Genomic DNA, 18,373 nt, shown 5'->3' on the forward strand with positions numbered 1-18,373 from the left:
CAGCGACCTGATGTAGCAGTGCCCGCATACCTGTGAAGAAAAGTTAACCTGCAAACCTGTGAAGAAAAGTTAACCTGCAAAACAAGACATTAACTGAGGGTGGGTAGGGTGGGAGAAGCTCTGGAGCCAAGTGAGGATTCTCAGGTAAAATCCTCCCTCTATTGTGTGGGCAGGTAATCCCTCCCCTACCTGGCCTGGTCTCCTTGGCAACTCTTCCCCCAGGTGGGATTGGACAACTGACTGAGGTAGGCGGAGACCTCCAGGTATCCGACCTGAGGGAAGGCAAAACCAAGCCTATGCTGATGGGGCCACTCCAGATCCAGGGGCTTCGCGCATCCACGCAAAGGGCGCCCCCCGTTTTTATGCAGGGAGCGGTCATTGTGAAAACTCCCAAGGTGTCACTGTTTCAAAACAAAATGATTTAAGTTTTTGGATATAGTTTGTTTCTGACATGCTGTGTGACATGTCTTAGAGGTATTGTTAGCATCCATTTGTCTTGAGAGTTGGAATGCAGAGGGTGAATAATGATAAAATCAGGAAAGGTATGGACAGTGCTGTGCTACCCCGAATTCTGGTTAAGGGGGAATGAGAAGGAAAATAGCTTGGCAAAAGGCTTCCATGTGGAAGTGCCCTGTACCTTCCAAACTGCAAAAATACATTTCCTTTCTTCCTGCCTCATTCCACACCTAGTCATGATTCAAGGCTGGCTTCCCAGTGGACCCCACAAAATTCTGCAGCATCTCTCTTATTGAAGGCATAACTCTGCCTGCTGCTTCAGTATGAAATCCATTCCCTAGGGAGACATTATGTTTCTCTAGCATTCAGGATTACATATGAAAAAGAAAAGTACTATAACCGCTATAGCCCTGAAAGATTATACAACAATTTCATTAATGCCAGTGGGAGCGGGGGGGGGGGGGGAGAGAATCCCTTCTCGATTTACTACTTGTGGCAGGCATCAGATAAAAGCAAAGATGGATTAGGGTCACTATACAATATTTATGTTAGCCACAGCCTATATCCATAATGCAAGTAATGTGCTGTGCCTTATTCTGTCGTCATTCCCTGGAAGTGTCAGGTTTGATTCTGTTTATTTAATCTTGAGGATACCAAAACAAAATAGAAAGGTTGTATAAATGCATGATTAACAACCTGGCATTCAGGTCATTAGCAGGGCAACTCTTAAGCATGTTTACTCAGAAGCAAGACCCGCTGAGTTCAATGGCTTGTATCCAATGCTTTTCCTACTTACTGAAGTCCCATTGAAGTTAATGGGCATGACTTAGATCCGAGGGAAGGTGCATCCCGTTTCCTCGCTTAAGGCACTCCCCACTGGACCAGCCTGCTGATGGGCCCTTACGCACCTTCACTTGCCTCCTCCATCACTACCACAAGGGCCACAGTGATTCAGCTTTCCAACCGATGTACCAGCACTGCACTTCCAGAAGGAGGAAGAGGGGTGGATGATGCATGGTTACAAGGCAAAAGTGTGTCTTTTGGTCCCACAGCTGACTCAGGCCACAGCATGGGACCCAAAAAGATGTACCGGTACGTCTTTCGGGTCCACACTCTGGCACAGCCAGAGCACAGGAGCCCAAATGGGACATCCATGATTGGGATCAGAAGTCAGGGTGGCTTCTGTAAATCTGGGGCGTCCCACATAAAATGTGAGCGTCACGCAGTGTGATATAGAGGCCAGCCCAGTTAAAGTAGGCCTGAGGCCTAATGTGTGAGATGTAGCTGGAGATGAAGACCTCATGAGGGAAAGCCAAGAGATCATGGTGGGGTAGAAAGAGTTGAGAGCAAGAAAGGGTTGTGGCCAGCGGAAAGGTGTAGCTACATTTGCTATTTACTTATAGAAGTATTTATAATACCGCCCTCTCAGATCTCAGGGAGGTGTACAGAATTTTTTAAAAATTAAAAACACACACATTAAAAGCAGTACAGTTCAACACCATTTTCCCTGTGCACTGTTCTATGCCAGCATTTTAATTGTGAGGAACCCAGGCAGAGCAAAACGAACGTAACTCCGCCTAGAGCATGTAAAGGTAAAGGTAAAGGTACCCCTGCCCGTACGGGCCAGTCTTGACAGACTCTAGGGTTGTGCGCTCATCTCACTCTATAGGCCGGGAGCCAGCGCTGTCCACAGACACTTCTGGGTCATGTGGCCAGTGTGACGAAGCTACTCTGGCGAGCCAGAGCCAAACACGGAAACGCCGTTTACCTTCCCGCTAGTAAGCGGTCCCTATTTATCTACTTGCACCCGGGGGTGCTTTCGAAACTGCTAGGTTGGCAGGCGCTGGGACCGAGCAACGGGAGCGCACCCTGCCGCAGGGATTCGAACCACTGACCATGCGATCGGCAAGTCCTAGGCGCTGAGGTTTTACCCACAGCACCACCCGCGTCCCAGCTAGAGCATGTAGGGTGGTGATATATGTAGTGAAATTTCAGCTCCTACCACTCCAGCTAACCTCTCCCTTCTCTTGGATCTCTGTGGGAAACAAAAATTAGTGAAGAAGATGCCTGAGGCTGCGTTACTGATCGGGGTGCAACTAGGTGCTTAAAGGACCGGGGCACAAGTCTATGCTTCTCCTGCTCACCAGACTACCTCCCTAACAATACACCTCCTGGTTATGTTTCTGCATCAGTTATTAACTGACCAGTCCCTCCCATCTGCTTAAAAATTCCAGTCAGTTGACAGAACTTGTAATGATGCCAACCATACCTTGACGCTTCAAGGGATTCCAACGTGCTGTCAAAAAATTAACCAGCTTTCATTACAGGCAGTTAGAGGTTGCTACCATTTTGTAAACGAATGCGGCCTGACACACAAAGAATTTATAGAAAAGTCACCTCAGTGAGTCAGCATCTGGGGTTGTGAACAAGAGCTTTAGATTGTGAAGCTATTGCTCTATCACCTCTCTCTCTGCCTCTCTCTCTTTTGCGCAAGACTCCAGAGCAGTTTATCTGGTTGAAAGCAGGTTTAGCTGGAATATGGTGCTTTCTTTTACAGGTCATGAATACAATTATATCCACAATGATAATAATAATACGTAAAAAAAAACAGGCCGAGAGAGAAGCATTGCTCCCTTCAGGCCATATTCTGCTGTTGTAATAAAGAAGATCAAAAAGACCCAGTACAGACACATATAGTCAAGTCAACACAGACACCGGTACGTGTCAGTATGTTAAATCCACAAATTCCAGACTGTAGGCTTTTTACTTCATACTAAGAGTCTGACCTAATGACATCCTACACAGTGCTGGCACAACCCACATCCTAGTATACAGAGCAAGTCCCAGTTAACTTTCTGCACCCTTGGAGACAGATACTGCAGCTCTGAATTACTGCCAGTTCAAGTGAGAAATTGGCAACTCACTCAAGAAGAAATGATACTCAAGAAGTGAGGAACTGCTAGCAGGAACGATATTTGGTTCCTGGGCACTGCTTGGTTTCCTGCTGTGGCTCATAGTGATGCAGGGAGGGAGGGAGACATAGCAAGGTAAGGCAAGACTTTGTTGGATCAGGCCCTTGTGCTGTAATCAAAAGATGACATAGAAAATTCAGTGCCAAAATTTGCTACCTTGCTCACAGGAAGTAGCTCATTCCTGAAGCACAAGCCCATAGGAGGGCTGATTCACATGAAACATCTTGTGGCTTATATCGTGCCTTGCAGAATGTGATTTGTACCTCGCTGTCTGGCATTCCAGAGTGTAGCACAGGTGATCAACCCAACAGAAGAGCCACTTTAAATATGCTGCTGACATGCCTGGACTGAGTCTTTGGTGACATCCACACCGTATGTTTAAAGCTCACGGATTCTCCCAAAGAATAATGGCAGCTGTGGTGCATTAAGGGTGCTGCATGTCATGCAAGATCATCTTATATAAGTTGTTGTGGGGATGTTTAATAAGCTTCTTGTTTTATTTGACCCTAAAATGATTATGTGGTTTTTGCAACTGTAGCATTAGTAACAATTGTTTGCAGCGGGTCTTCTATTTATATATGCAGCCGGCATTTTTTTCTGAACTCTAAATACAACCTTGTTTTGTCATGGCACATGGTTAAAAACAAATACATGTTGACTGTCTGATTGTCTTTGCTTTTATTAAGCATCACGGGACTATTAACCTCAGGGCTGGGGATTCGAGTCCCATACTGGGGGGTGGGGGTGGAGATTCCTACATTGCAGGGGGTTGGACTAGATGACCCCAGTGGTCCATTCCAACTCTATGATTCTGTTCATCATATTTGTATGTATGATAGTAACCTTAAAGCACTGATATCTCAACTAAAGTACAGCCAAGATGTTCAATGAATGTAAGTATTCCACTTGCAGAGCACATCTGAAATGAGTAAGTAGAACCTATGACGGCCTAACTTTAAATACTAGAAGTGGCTTTTCGAAGGTAGACACCAAGCCCTGAAATCCAACAGAAAATCCAACTGCTGCTCATACCACCAAAACTATTACAGCAATTGTCTTGTTTTTATGACAGGTACCATTGGCTGACATCTGATGAGCTGTAGGCACAAGATTTAATGGGATCCTTCTTCTGAAGCATGCTTATTATGTGTGCCAATAAAAGAGTCAGACACATAAATAGATTTAAGAAGGCCACAACTTTATTTTAAACGGGCAACTTTTAACAATTAACAGCCCCAGACCAGTCATTAAGGAGATCCCTGTGCTCCTGAGGCCCAGCATGGCTGTCCCACCAATTGACCTATCCCCAATTGGGCAAGCCTGCCCAATCCCAGGGTCAGTTGAATGCCAGCTCCAAATGGCAGCCACTTGTACTTTGCCACCCCAGCTTGTCCCTAAGGAGATGGCAATCTGTGCTAAGCTCTCCACCTTTCCTTGACAATGATGTTACCTCCCAGGCTCTTTCTCACCTCTAAAGGGCTCCTCCTCAGTCGCTGGCCACCTGCCAAGCCGTGACAAAAATTAACAAGTCCAATTAAAGCTAGAACACATCCCATCCCAACTACAGCGCCCTGGGGAAGACAACAAGCCTGCTCTGCAAAGGCCAATTCTACAGAACATGCAAAATTTCCATCCTAACCCTATAAGGTGGATCCAAGACTCTCAGGGCAACTGCTAAAAACTGGGAGAGGTGAGCACTGCCTGCCTCACAAAACTAACCTTGGGCAAAGGGAGAGAATGCTGGTTTCCCCCTTCTTGTACCAAATCTTGTAAGGAACCATTGCCCTCACACAGTGGTGGACTTGGGTACTATGGGACCCTGTGCAAGGCCAAAATTTGGTGCCCCCTTCAGCCCTCATGTTGTGTTCCAAAGCTGAGAAAGCACTCACAAAGCTTTAGGAAGGAGATGGGATGACTCTAGGACCCTGTCAGAGCCTCCTGCCTTCTTCCCAAAGCCCAGCACCTCACTTACTGTGCTTTGAGACAGTGCCCCTTGGCTCACACAGGCCTAAATTTGTCCCTACCTCACAACTCTGGCAATGTGGCCCTCCCTGTAGCTGCTCCTCAAGGCCACCTCAAACTTCTTCCATCCTACAAGCTGTGCCCTCAGAAGCTAAGGCACACCAGGTCCCATGGGATATGCTTCCACAAAAGGACATAAAAGATTTCAGCCTACTATTATTATTTATTAAATTTGTATACCGCCCTTCATCTGCAGATCTCAGTGTGGTTCACAACATAAAAATACAATATAAAAGCACAAAATGCATGATTTTAAAACTCCAATAACTCCCCCATCCCACAAACACACTTTAAAGAGTCAGGTAGGTAGCCGTGTTAGTCTGACACAGTCAAAATATATATAAAAATGCTACTGTGCACGCACACACACACACACTTTAAAGAGGTATAAGATGTTCATCAGCCAAAGGCCTGGTTAAAGAGGAACGTTTGTGCCTGGCTCCTAGGCAAACTTCCCAGGGGAGAGCTTCAACAAACAAGGAGCCACTACAGACAAAGCCACTTTTCTATAGGAAATGCTTTTAAAACAAATACCAACCACAAGTTAAGTGTGGCATTTAAAAAAAATATATCTAAAATAATACAATTAATTTTGCAACGTTAGTTATCCAGTGCTACATTAGAGTCACAAAAAAATCTCTCCGAGGCCAAATTCACATGAAAGACTATTATCACTACTTATTTTTCAAAACTACTTGTGCTAATTGAAATTATTTTAGATGCTTTGTTTTATTGCTTGTGTTTACCATCCTCCTTTGGGAGGAAGAGCGAGACATGCATTGAACAAATAAGCAGGGATTTTGTCAGCCAGAACTCACCGGAACTCAGTTCTGGCACCTCTCAGGTGGCTGCCATTGCCATTATAAGAGAACAAGGGAGGCATTCATGAGTTCCGGCACCTCTTTTTCTAGAAAAATAGCACTGCTTATATTCAGCTCTAGCCTTTGATACCAGGACAATCAGTGGCCTTACTCAATGTTTTCCCTGGTACCTGAATTAATATCAATGTGAACACCCAGGACTAAACAAGTCCTTTCCAAGTAGGGTGGCGCCTACCTTGTGGAATGCCTGACTCAGCAGACCTAGGAGGCAACTTCTTGGGCTTCCCTCACCAGCTGAAAAACAACTTCCAAATAACCAAAGGCCCATGCATCTATGAGCTGATTCCTTCGCATTTCCAACACGACAAGAATCATTGATTGTGTGCTTCTTAGGAGAGGATTTTCAAATAGCTGAAGCTATAGTTAACCACACTTCACTAATACATTTCTATTATCACGACACCTCTAAAGCAGGCTTCCTCAACCTCGGCCCTCCAGATGTTTCAAGACTATAATTCCCAGCATCCCTGACCACTGGTCCTGCTAGCTAGGGATCATGGGAGTTGTAGGCCAAAAACATCTGGAGGGCCAAGGTTGAGGAAGCCTGCTCTAAAGGAATGTCTATGCACAAAACTTGGGCAATTGTAGCTCCACCCCCAGTGGATTCTGTTTATTGATTGTCTTTCTTCCAAGCAGCTCAAGGTGGCAGACAAAGTTCTCCCCAACCCCATTTTATCCAACCTATCTGGTAGGTTGGGCTGAGAGGCCCCAAGGTCACCCAATGAGCTTCATGACTGATCTCCCAGGTCCTAGTCAACACTCCACACTGGATCTGAATTTTAATTTGGAAATGTCCATGCAGTTTTAGGAAATAATTGTTTCTTCGACAAAGGTTTCAGTAAAACCACACCATATGTTTTTGACATTTGTGTATGAGAGAGAAAAGAGGGGAGGGAGTATACGCTCCCTAGTTTTTGTTTGCAATCATATGCACACTTCCCTGGGAGTCAACCCCATTGAACACAGCAAGACTTCCTTCCAAAGGACTACAATGTGCCTACATATGAATCCAATACAAAGTGTTGCAAGTTTCCACAGACACCTTGTAAACCTTACAACAAACCCGTCTCAGCTGCAACAACTTAACTCTCCATTCTTTCTTTATTAAAAAAAAGAAAGAAACCTTGACACATCTAAGCCCATCAAGTCCATTTTGTGCATTCTAAACACTCAGTCATAGTCACAGACAACAGAGGTACAGGATGCTAAAAAAACAGACATGCTAAAATGGTAAAAAAAATACTAAAAATGGTAAAATGGTAAAAAATATGGTCATGGTAAAATATATAGCAATGGTAAAATATTTGTATTTCACACAAATCCTCTGCCACAGTTCCCACATGTATCTAGGCATTAGCACATGATTAGAAACAGCCCCACCCCAATCATTATTAGTAGTAGTGAATTTATTACTTGCCCTTCTCCAGAAGCTCCCAGGGCAGGTTATACAGCAATTTAAAATTCAGTATTCAAGGCAGTTAAAACAAATTGCAGCCACAGGAATAGCAACCAGATGCTGTTTTCTCATGGAAGCAGGCTCCAACGTGTATATTCTTAGATGGAGGGCCAAGTCCATGTGCCAACATATGCTACATGCTCAGTCCCCCAGCCAGTGCTGTACAAGCTACACTGAGCCCATGCTCGGCATCTTACAGAGGAGAAAGCTTACCTTGTCTCTAGCTGTATTCCATATAGCGATGTCCTGCGGCAGTTCACACATATTTCAAAACACCAGTGACTTCAGAGTATTTCACCGTCCAAAAAGAACGCTCTCCTACCTTTCCTACTTCTTGAGTAACCTAATCAACATAAGCTTTACAGATACTTTCTTAGCTGATTCTGAAGGCAAGAAAAGTCCTGTACCAAGAAGCTGATCAACAGCAAGGCAGACGTGAACTTACTGCTTCACCGGCATGCTTCTCACCTATACATCAGGAGCCAGTCATGTGGTGTAAACCAAGTCAGGTGCCTGATCTCTCCTGAACTACTCCTCAAAGTATGTACTCCTCCTAATTGCCCTCATAAATGCAACGGCACTGCCTGCAATAAATCTTATTATGCAAATGCGTAGGGCTAGAGAGTGCAAATTGCTTGACTGCCACTTAAGTTGTTCCTCTGAATGCTCAGGCAGAGTTTTTTTCCCCCAGGCAGTCCGGTCACATCATAAAGATCCAAGGACACAGTTGTATTGATCTGGAAATATGACTTTTGGGCAGTTAATAAAGATCACTCAGGGTGCACTAGTTGGGATCTGAGAAACTAGGTTCAGATCCTCATTCAGCTGTGAGGCCCACTGGATGGCCTTGAGCAATTCAATATCCCCCCCCCCAAAAAAAATTGACCCTGCAGGATTGCTCTTAAACTAGGGTTACCAGACGTCCCCGTTTCCCAGGGACAGTCCCCGGATTTGCGAATAAGTCCCTGGACAAATTCCATCCCCGGAATGTCCCCGGATTTCAACTCATGTCCCCAGGAAACGCAGCAGCGGCAGTCTCAGCAGCCCGGAGCAGTTAGCTCTGGCTGGCTTCAGGAGCTGCTTGGAAGTCAATATGATGGTGGTGCAGGGGCTTCTAAGATGCAGCTTCCGGGCTGCCTCCACCTTCCCTGACCCCAGCAACTAAGCTGTGAAGGGAGGCTTCATGCTGCCTATCAGAACAGCCTCCCAACTCCAGCTATGAAGGGAGGCTTCACGCTACCTATCAGAGCTTGCATGCAAGCAGGAGTCTCTCAGTTAGGCAATGGGAAGCCTCCCTTCCCAGCAGAGGGATCCCTGCCTCCTCCTGCTTGCACGCAAGGAGGAATGGGATTGGGGCTGCTCCGATGGGAGAGGAGGCATTGTGCTGCCTGAGCCTTGCTGCTGCTCTCAGCCATCCTTCTCCGCCTTCCATGCCTGACCCACCGCACACCGCTTCCACTACCGAAAAGCCAACAACTCAGGCTTGTGGAGAAAGGAGATTGAAGCCTCGGAGGAAGGGGAAATGTAGCGGTTGAGGTCAAGGTGGTGGCCACCGCCATCGCTGCAGCATCAATGTCCCGAGCATGTAGTATTTATTTATTTAAAGTGTCGCTGGATTCACTGAAAAAAAAATCTAGTAACCTTATCTTAAACATACAGCCTGATCTTATGCTTAAATACTGTAGCTGTCTTTGTACCTCCATATAAATAAAGTGTCACTGAATGCATTGGGACACCTTCAATTAAACACAAATAGGCTCAGGCTTCACAGCTGTGATCTCATCTACACTTTCCATCAGAGGGCAGTGTGACCGGTTCCATGCCCTGGGTGCCGAGCCTAGTGGGTGCTGCAGGGCACCACAATGATAATGTAGTGAACTGGGCAGAACGGAAAGTGAGAGTTGGGTGCCAAATATTGGCCTTGCCTGGGGCACCATTGAAATGTGAAAGGCCCTGTTTCCATTGAATTAAGTGGAATTTCTGAATAAGCATGGATAGGATCAAATTACAAGCTTAAAATGAGGTGTGGATGAGCTCCAAGTATGGAAGAGCCCTAAGGCAAGTTATTGGGGACTCCTGTTTTGAAGATGGGGAATAAAGTTGGGGAAGGAAGACTCCATTGTCATGGACATACACATAGAGCTAAGCCAGACCTGTCAAAAACCTGACAGATACATTTTTAGACATGACTACCAAGGTCAGCAGTGGGAAGATGCCTGTTAACTGAACTCAAAAGATTGGAAAACCAATTAAGACTAAGACATAATTGGAGAGATATCTTAATATATAATTGTGGGAACAAAGAAGCCATCGCGTAATTGGAAAAATGAAATCTACAAAGCTTAAAATTAACATTATAGAATACATTTTATTTAAAGTACTGCAAGTGGTCCGTTTGCCCGCCTGTTATGTTTTCTCAGTTCATTGGTTTAACTGCTCTAGACATGTTCTCCTCCATCCATTTTTACAAAGGGATATTACTGGTCTCTCTGTATCAGATGCGTTTCCTTAATCTACTTTATGGCAGCTAGTTTAATGGGAGATGCCTGATTTTAAAACTAAGCTATCAGTATTCTCCTGATATATCTAGTTACTAAGAAAATTAATATTTTACCATACTCCAAAATTCCTTAAAGGTTTAACTGATGACACATCCCAAACTCTTATTCAGTAGGGGTTCTATTTTTGAACACAGCTGGCCAGCTAATCAGTAGCATTCAGTGTAGTCATGTTGCTTTACAGGATGGAATAATCAAACGGAATTGCCATTCATTTCAACATATCCAATAGGCCAAAAAGCAGGAAGAAGTACAGGCAAGGGTGCATCTGACAGATACATTTCAGTCAAATTAGGGGATGTGTGTCTAGCTGAGCAATGGAAGCTTTCTCATGATTTTGAAAGCAAAACTTGTTAGGAATATATCTGATGAGCACACGGCAAGGACTGACGCAAGACTGCAAGGAGGAGGAAGGAAATCAGGAATTTGTAGCCATGCAACACAGTAGGGATATTTAGGGACTCAAAAATCCTTTCTCTGACCACTAGAGGTCCTGCCCAATGGCCCCCAGGGAATCCAAGAACTGACACTATAACTCCGAGAATCCCCTGCTGGGGCGGGGGGAGGTTTAAAGTGAAAGCCAAGATCTGTAGGCAACCAAATTCTACGCTAAATTTCCATGCCTCTACAGCAAAGCTTGTTGACAGGCATGAAAAATGGGAACATCCCTTCCTTAAACCAAATTCATTCTGTTCTACAAGCTATTTTTGTTCCTTCTAATTGAATCAAGTCCATAAAACGAATAAAGAAAAGAAAACCCAGCGTTTAAAAAATCCAGCAGTTTGGCTAAGCCAAAAGGCACACACATGTAAATAAAAATGGAGCCAGCACAGGATTTTCGTCCCATGGGGTGAACTTGGCATTCCTCTACCTCCTCTCTTCGGATGACATAAATACTTGCCTCCTAAGGGGGCCATATGTAAAAGATTGTTATGCAAGCTACATCTGCTGAAACCCCCTCTTCTGCCTAAGGACCATCCTCAAATTGTCCCATTTTCTTGATCGTATTGCCTTTTCCTGTGTGCTTCTCAGGGCTGTCCAACTTTAAATTGTTTGCATAAATGTGCCATTACGCATTTCTGGTGCCTTTCTTGTTTGGTTTCAAAATTTGGTTGTTTGCTTCAAACTGGAACACTGCACAGCCCCTCCTGCCAAACTTGCTCTTCCTTAACTTGATCCTCAAGAGAAGATTGAACATGTGACAACAAATATAGTCAGTAGCCTTTCAGTTAACAGTAGCAGGAAGCTCCTCAGTCTACACGTGTCTGCAGTACAAGAACCAACCTAACACTGCTTAACTGCCTGAGCAACCAACAGGGCACCAAAGAACCAGGGGGAGACGACTCTGAATGGGCAAACAAACAACCAAAACCCTGAAAAGTACCTTTTCTCAGAAATGTTGCATAATAACTGTGTGGGTTTGTGTGGCACAATGTTTTGCTTGGGGCACTATTTAAGCAAGGCCTGCATAATTCACTCACAGCTGTCGGACTTGACGGCAAAGCCACCAACACAAAGCCTTCCCAGTAATAACTTGGTGCCACTCCATCAGTGCATGGTTTTAGATGAAGCATAACTTTAATGCAATACATGAGTGAGCTTATGGTGGAATCACTGTTCATAGATTGTGGGGGGGAGAGAGAGAAACACGGGTTGGGTGAGGAGGAGATGTGTGAAACCTTTTGCATATTTTCTTTTAGTTTGGCAAAATGTAGCCAGAAGCAGTTTTATTTTCATCTTCAGCTGGCTCAGTTTATATAGAGAAGCCAGCTGGCTTCCCATACAGTGTGCCTGAGATTCCTGGAACTCAAGTACAATAAAAACGGAGTTATTCCCCAGACGTTAAATTGATAATTGAGGCCTTTCAGTTAATTTGATTTGGATAGCCAGGCTAAACAAACCGCAAATCTTGAGGGGGCGAGGGTGGAAATGCACACGTCCCTGCTTGTACGGTAGCATCTGTATTGGATCCTAATAGTTGCAGTTGAGTTAATGATTGATTGACCTGTCCAGGTTCTCTCTGGAATTAATTTGGAGCAGAGTGAGTAATTCCTGGGTGTCCCCTGGATGTCTGAAAAATAACACATTTGCACTCCATAGTGGGTCCAGGGTAAATTTGGTGCCTCGATTTGGTGTCTGCACAACCAGACACATAATTTTATTATGTGTGTTTGATTTTTAAACCGTCAACATCATCTGTATTTTTTAATCCTATCTACTGTTGTTAAAGTTTATTGTAACAAATATTTCATACCATGTTCTACAAATGGCTCAGAGATATTTTGTGATTGAGCTGCTTATAAATCTTGATGAACAATTAAATATAGTGGTACCTCTGGTCAAGAACTTAATTCGTTCCGGAGGTCCATTTTCAACCTGAAACTGTCCTTAACCTGAGGTACCACTTTAGCTAATGGGGCTTCCCACTGCCGCCATACAATTTCTGTTCTCATGCTGAAGCAAAGTTCTTAACCTGAGGTACTATTTCTGGGTTAGCGGTGTCTGTAACCTGAAGCGTCTGTAACCTGAGGTACCACTATACATGTCACCACTGCCGTATGCCAGAGCCCAGGAAACCCCGGCGAACCTGAGAGTTTTCTTTGCCATGCCTCAATCATGCAACTTCCCAAACAAAAAGGGAGGAAAGGAGACAGTTTGAGTTTATTACCATGCCTTTCAACCAGAAATGTCCCCAAGGCATCCAAGTGATAAAATGCAGCTTACAGATATTTTAGACCACCTTTTTTTTTAAAAAAAAAAAAAGTCTCATGCCTCCCAAATGCACCCACCCCCAATGTCAAAGAAAGTGGGAATAAATCCTCAGGCAGCTGCTCCAATCAGCCAGCAACTCTACCAAGGTTGTGAGGGGTAGAGCAATTGGAGCAGCTTTCCCTTGAAGGGCCAAATACAGCCTTATTCCTGCAACAGTGACTCCCAGACAGCAGCTGAGCTTGTAAGAGTCCCAAGCAGGCCTGATGTGGTGATGTCACTATGGCACAGCAGATCATAGAATTGTAGAGCTGGAAGGGACCCCAAGGACCATGTGGTCCAACCTCCTGCAATGCAGGGATCTCAGATAGGTCACAAAAGGTAAAGGACCCCTGGATGGTTAAATCCAGTCAAAGGCAACTATGGGGTTGTGGCACTCATCTCGCTTTCAGGCTGAGGGAGCCGGCGCTTGTCCACAGACAGCTTTCTAGGTCATGTGGCCAGCATGACAAAACCGCTACTGGCACAACAGAGGACCATGTTGAGTGCTGGAAATGCCATTTACCTTCCCACTACAGTGGTACCTATTTATCTACTTGCACTGGTATGCTTTCAAACTGCTAGGTTGGCAGAAGCTGGGACAGAGCAATGGGAGCTCACCACCGTTGCACGAATTCGAACCACCGACTTTCTGATTGGCAAGCCCAAGTAGTTCAGTGGTTTAGACCACAGTGCCACCTGAGTCCCATGCACACATATAACCCTAAAACCCTCCTTCCTTTAAAACACTGCATTTTATCTTACACCCTTTGGAACCTGCAGCCTGATGCATGTTTATTCAACAGCAAGTTTAACAGGACCTGTTCCCATGTAAATGCACGTTGCGTTTCAGCCCCTCCCACTTGCTCATGTGCATGTGTTTTTCACATGCATGCACATTTCTTCATTTTATTTCTAAAGTGCATGTACCTCCTTTCCTTATAAGATGTTCCAGGGCCACTCACAGGTCCCAGGGGTTGTATCCAACATTGTCTGTACCCTAGCAGAACAGACTTCTGCTCCTCCACATTCCTCTGTCTCACAATCCTCTTTGCACCTCAAAATCTGCTCTAGGGACTGGGGGACCTTCCAGAGCAGATTTTTTTGAAGGGTGCAAGTAGCTGCAAGGGGTGGTGCGAAAGCTGAATCACCGTGTGAGCCAAAGTCCAATTGCAGAGTGTTGGATTCCATCCAAGGACTGCAACTGCGGTTCACTTTCTAAAGATTTTCTTGCACTTGCCACTTAGCTTTAAGGCCAACTCTTGTCCAACAAGTCCAGTGGGTTATCAACTAAGAAGCTGCAGGCAATTTTGAGACATACCGCAGAACACTTGTAAGATAGTATTCAAATAACTCAGTTACATAATTTCAGCACACGTGATAGTTAACTAAGTGCATTAACTCTAGGGCACATAGCATATTATGTTTTAATTATGCTGCGTGCTCATGCGGTTCCTTTAATCTACAGGGCTTCCAAGTATTCAGACGTTATTAAAAGAAGCCTCATGCTTCCACGCATGAACTCATCTCACTGGTTAGATGACATGGAGTGTGTTTGGATGACTTGCCCATAATCACATATTCCTGAATGAGTCTTGTGCTAGAACTGAAGCCTGTTTAGGAACACAGGAACATAGGAAACTGCCTGCTACTGAGTCAGACCACTGACCCATCTAGTTCCCTATTCTCTTTCTTGTGTACTGACTCTTTAGGTTTTCCTAGCCCTGCATAGAGAAAGAATCCAAGGCCTTCTGCATGGAAAGCTCACCTCCAGCCATCCCTTAGCTACTCTAGAAATAGACTGAATCATGCAGTCTTTATTCCACCAAACTATCCTTGGTATCTCTGCTTTCCTATTGGCTTTCATCAAGCCAACCATTTCACCACAGCTACATTTCATATGCACAAGCACAGGGCATGTCAAGTGTTCCTGTGCCAACCAAAGATGGTATCTGCTCTCACCATTTCAGATATCCTCATACTTAGGTCACATGGCAGAGAATCCAAGATGGCGGTGGTGGCATCGGATATGGATAGCACCGTCTCGCACAGGCTTACATGTGCACACACTGCACAGAGAATTTCAATATTTCAGCCAAGTTTGATTATAATAAACAGAAAGACTGGCGTGGGAAGGAGAGGCAAGGGCTTGCATGGATAAAGATATATTTACATGATATCACAACCAGTGTCAGAAAACAATGCATGCTGGTTGGCCTGCACGATGAGTGGGAACATGTGGAATGTTGTGGGGAGGAGTTATGTGAAGAAAGTCTGCAAATGGGTTTGCAGGATGAGTGGCTGCCATGACAGGATTGTCCTCACATAGCCACTGACGAATGCCTGAGCTACCTGAGAGTACTTGAAAACTAGAGGTCTAAGTGGGGGACACATTACAAACTGACACATGAATATGCCTTGTACACATGGAGAGCAAGTAGCTAAGTAGACCAATTCCATTTATGTAAACAGCTTTGTGTCAACCCACAACCAGTCACTGCCATTTAACATCTTGAAGTGGGATGACTCTTGACACAGTGGGAACAACCCACATGCCACTGCCCACTGTGTGTGTGTTTTGTCTGTCATGTGGAACAGTCACGAGTCATGGAGGCTGTTCTGAGCAATTTTCTTTACCTTTTTTTCCTGAGCAATTTCCACCCAATTACTCCTATATATAGCCCAACTCTTAAAATTTGGCTGCATTTTACGCTCACCATGTCAGAGGTTGTCAAACTCTGCCTGTTTGGAATTCTGAGGGTGCCCTCCAATCATCTGTCACTCAGGAAAGCTTGGCTCAGTTAATTTCCCTCTCTTCTCAATTGCCAGGAGAAATTAACGTAGTGTGAAAATAAAAGTCTACAGGGCAACAGCAGCTCCTCCTCTCTAAGCACTGAGATTGAAGCAAACACCTATCCTTGAGGGTTGACTTCAGGGTGACTTGAGAATTCTCATCAGTCAGACCCTGGCTCTGGATGTATGAATTGTTTTCCTCCCATGGTTTGAATAAATGGCCGGACATGTGTCTAATTTCATTTTACCTGTCTAATGAGTTCAAAATGTGGACACTGCTTGTTGCATGGATGATTGGTTTAATTAATTAATTAATTAATTAATTAATTAATTAATTAATACTTTGCTTTTTGTACCCAGCCCATCTGACTGGGTTGCCCCAGTAGCTCTGGGTAGCTTCCAACAGGATGTATAAAAACAACAACAGAACATCACACATTAACACCACCAACACCACCACCAGAACAACAGAGCACCACGCATTAAAAGAGTCCTGATACAGGGCTGCTTTCAGATATTTATGGAAGGTCGTATAATTATTTATTTCCTTGACATCTGATGGGAGGGCATTCCACAGGGTGGGTGCCACTACTGAGAAGGCCCTCTGCCTGGTTCCCTGTAACTTCACTTTTCACAGTGAGGGAACCGCTAGAAGGTCCTCAGAGCTGGACCTCAGTGTCCGGGCAGAATGATGGGGGTGGAGATGCTCCTTCAGGTGTACAGTGCCCTTTTTTCTATTAAAAAATGTTTAGGGGTACTCTCATTTTCCTACTCATATTGAAGTACTGCCCCTCAATGAGGCCAAACTTAGATTCACAAAATGTTTAGAGGTATGTGTACCCCTCCATCCCCCCCCCAGAAAAAAGCACTGTATACAGATATCCCAAGAAGCAGGCACTGGCTATTCATAAGGCTACATCTATAAAACACATCAAGGCTAGACGGACCAGTAAAGAGCTATTCTCCTTTAAAATACTGAAAACAAAGTTATATGTGCTCTTCCATACAAAGGTTGCACTTTAGAAATTAATGTTCTCGATGTGGGGGGAATGTCAAAGTTTGGCTTCAAACTGGACATTTGATGTGTCAAACTGGACATGCACAAGCAGCGTGAATGCTAGTCAGTTTGGAAAGTTTTTTTTTATTTTCTTTCTTACATGGGGAAAAAAGATCCTTGATTTATTAGGTGATGTTACATTCTGCACAACAATACATTTTCCAAGCCAATAGAGTGAATCAAATCTCTTATCCGGCCTGTGCATTTTATATGCATTTCTCACCAAAAATGCTATTCTATCGGGAGCCACTGGAACCTTTTGCAGAGTTCTCACATAGCATATCCCTTTTCTTCTCCAATAGACATGCAGTATTCAGAGCCAGGAACATTCCTTTTCTCAGCTCAGGGCTATATATCTAATAAAGGCCTGCAGCCGTTAACGCCCAGACCCAGAAGTCCAGAAAAACCCTCCAGAAAGCGCAAAAGACACTGGAAGAACAAACCTAAGAGCAAAATAAACTGGCACCAGAAACTACAAGTAGGGCTTGTTTCACAGGATAAGAGAATGCTATCTGACAGACATGCTGTTGGATTTATGTTAGTGGAAGGTGTGTTTTTTTTAAAAAAAAAAACAACTTAGGTACATCACTAAAAAATACTGAATTATTTTAAAACACTTCCTTAACCCTCCTATACATTTCAGTCAGAACTAACCCCAAAGGGATATACAGATATGTAACACACACCCTTTGCTATATCATACTCAATGTTTTTATGTTCTGTTTTACCTGGGACGGTCCTCCGTTTCAAGAACTGTCAAGTCCAAGATCAAAAAACGAGGAAGAGTACACACCTTGATGGCGTCCATCTATAGTTAGCACGGTCAACAGCAGCCTGAGCTGGTACGTAGTTCATCTTGTTGCAGTCTTTCCCACCATTGTGAGAAGTATTGCACTTTTGATTAAATTAATTATTTAGCATATGCTGGGTAAGAGGTTAGCCAGTTGCCATTACTATACAATGGTACCTCAGGTTACAGACCCTTCAGGTTACAGACGCTTCAGGTTACAGACTCCGCTAACCCAGAGATAGTGCCTCGGGTTAAGAACTTTGCTTCAGGATGAGAACAGAAATCACACACCGGTGGCGCGGCAGCAGCGGGAGGCCCCCATTAGCTAAAGTGGTTCTTCAGGTTAAGAACAGTTTCAGGTTAAGAACGGACCTCTGGAATGAATTAAGTTCTTAACCCGAGGTACTATTATCATTATTATGCCTACTTCCATTTAAGTTGAGATGGATGGATGGATGGATTGATTGACTGATTGCATTTAAATCTCACCTTTTTCTCCAAAGGATGTCAAGGTGGTGTACATCGTTCTCCCCCTCATCATGTAATTCACACAACAACCCTGAGAGGTTGGTTAGGCTGAGAGGCAGTGACTGGCCCGAGGTCCCCCAGTGAGCATCCTGGTCGAGTGGGGATTGGAACT

General features: G+C 44.4%; 1 protein-coding gene across 4 annotated transcripts in view; it reads right to left on the bottom strand.

Annotated features, from left to right (window-relative positions):
- LNX1 (ligand of numb-protein X 1) overlaps positions 1 to 18,373 on the bottom strand; it is a 123,069-nt gene that overhangs the window by 68,505 nt on the left and 36,191 nt on the right. The window contains exon 1 of one of the 4 annotated variants that reach the window (XM_081926521.1): positions 8,001 to 8,279. The exons of 2 other annotated variants lie outside the window; for them this stretch is intronic. The gene's annotated coding sequence lies outside the window, so the exon portion shown is untranslated. Of the gene's footprint in view, positions 1 to 2,725; positions 2,832 to 8,000; positions 8,280 to 18,373 lie in introns of those variants that run through there. One more of the 4 variants, XM_081926522.1, reaches the window with a different exon arrangement.

This window comes from Podarcis melisellensis, assembly GCF_964234715.1.
Source record: "Podarcis melisellensis genome assembly, chromosome: 9".
Classification (NCBI taxonomy): domain Eukaryota; kingdom Metazoa; phylum Chordata; class Lepidosauria; order Squamata; family Lacertidae; genus Podarcis; species Podarcis melisellensis.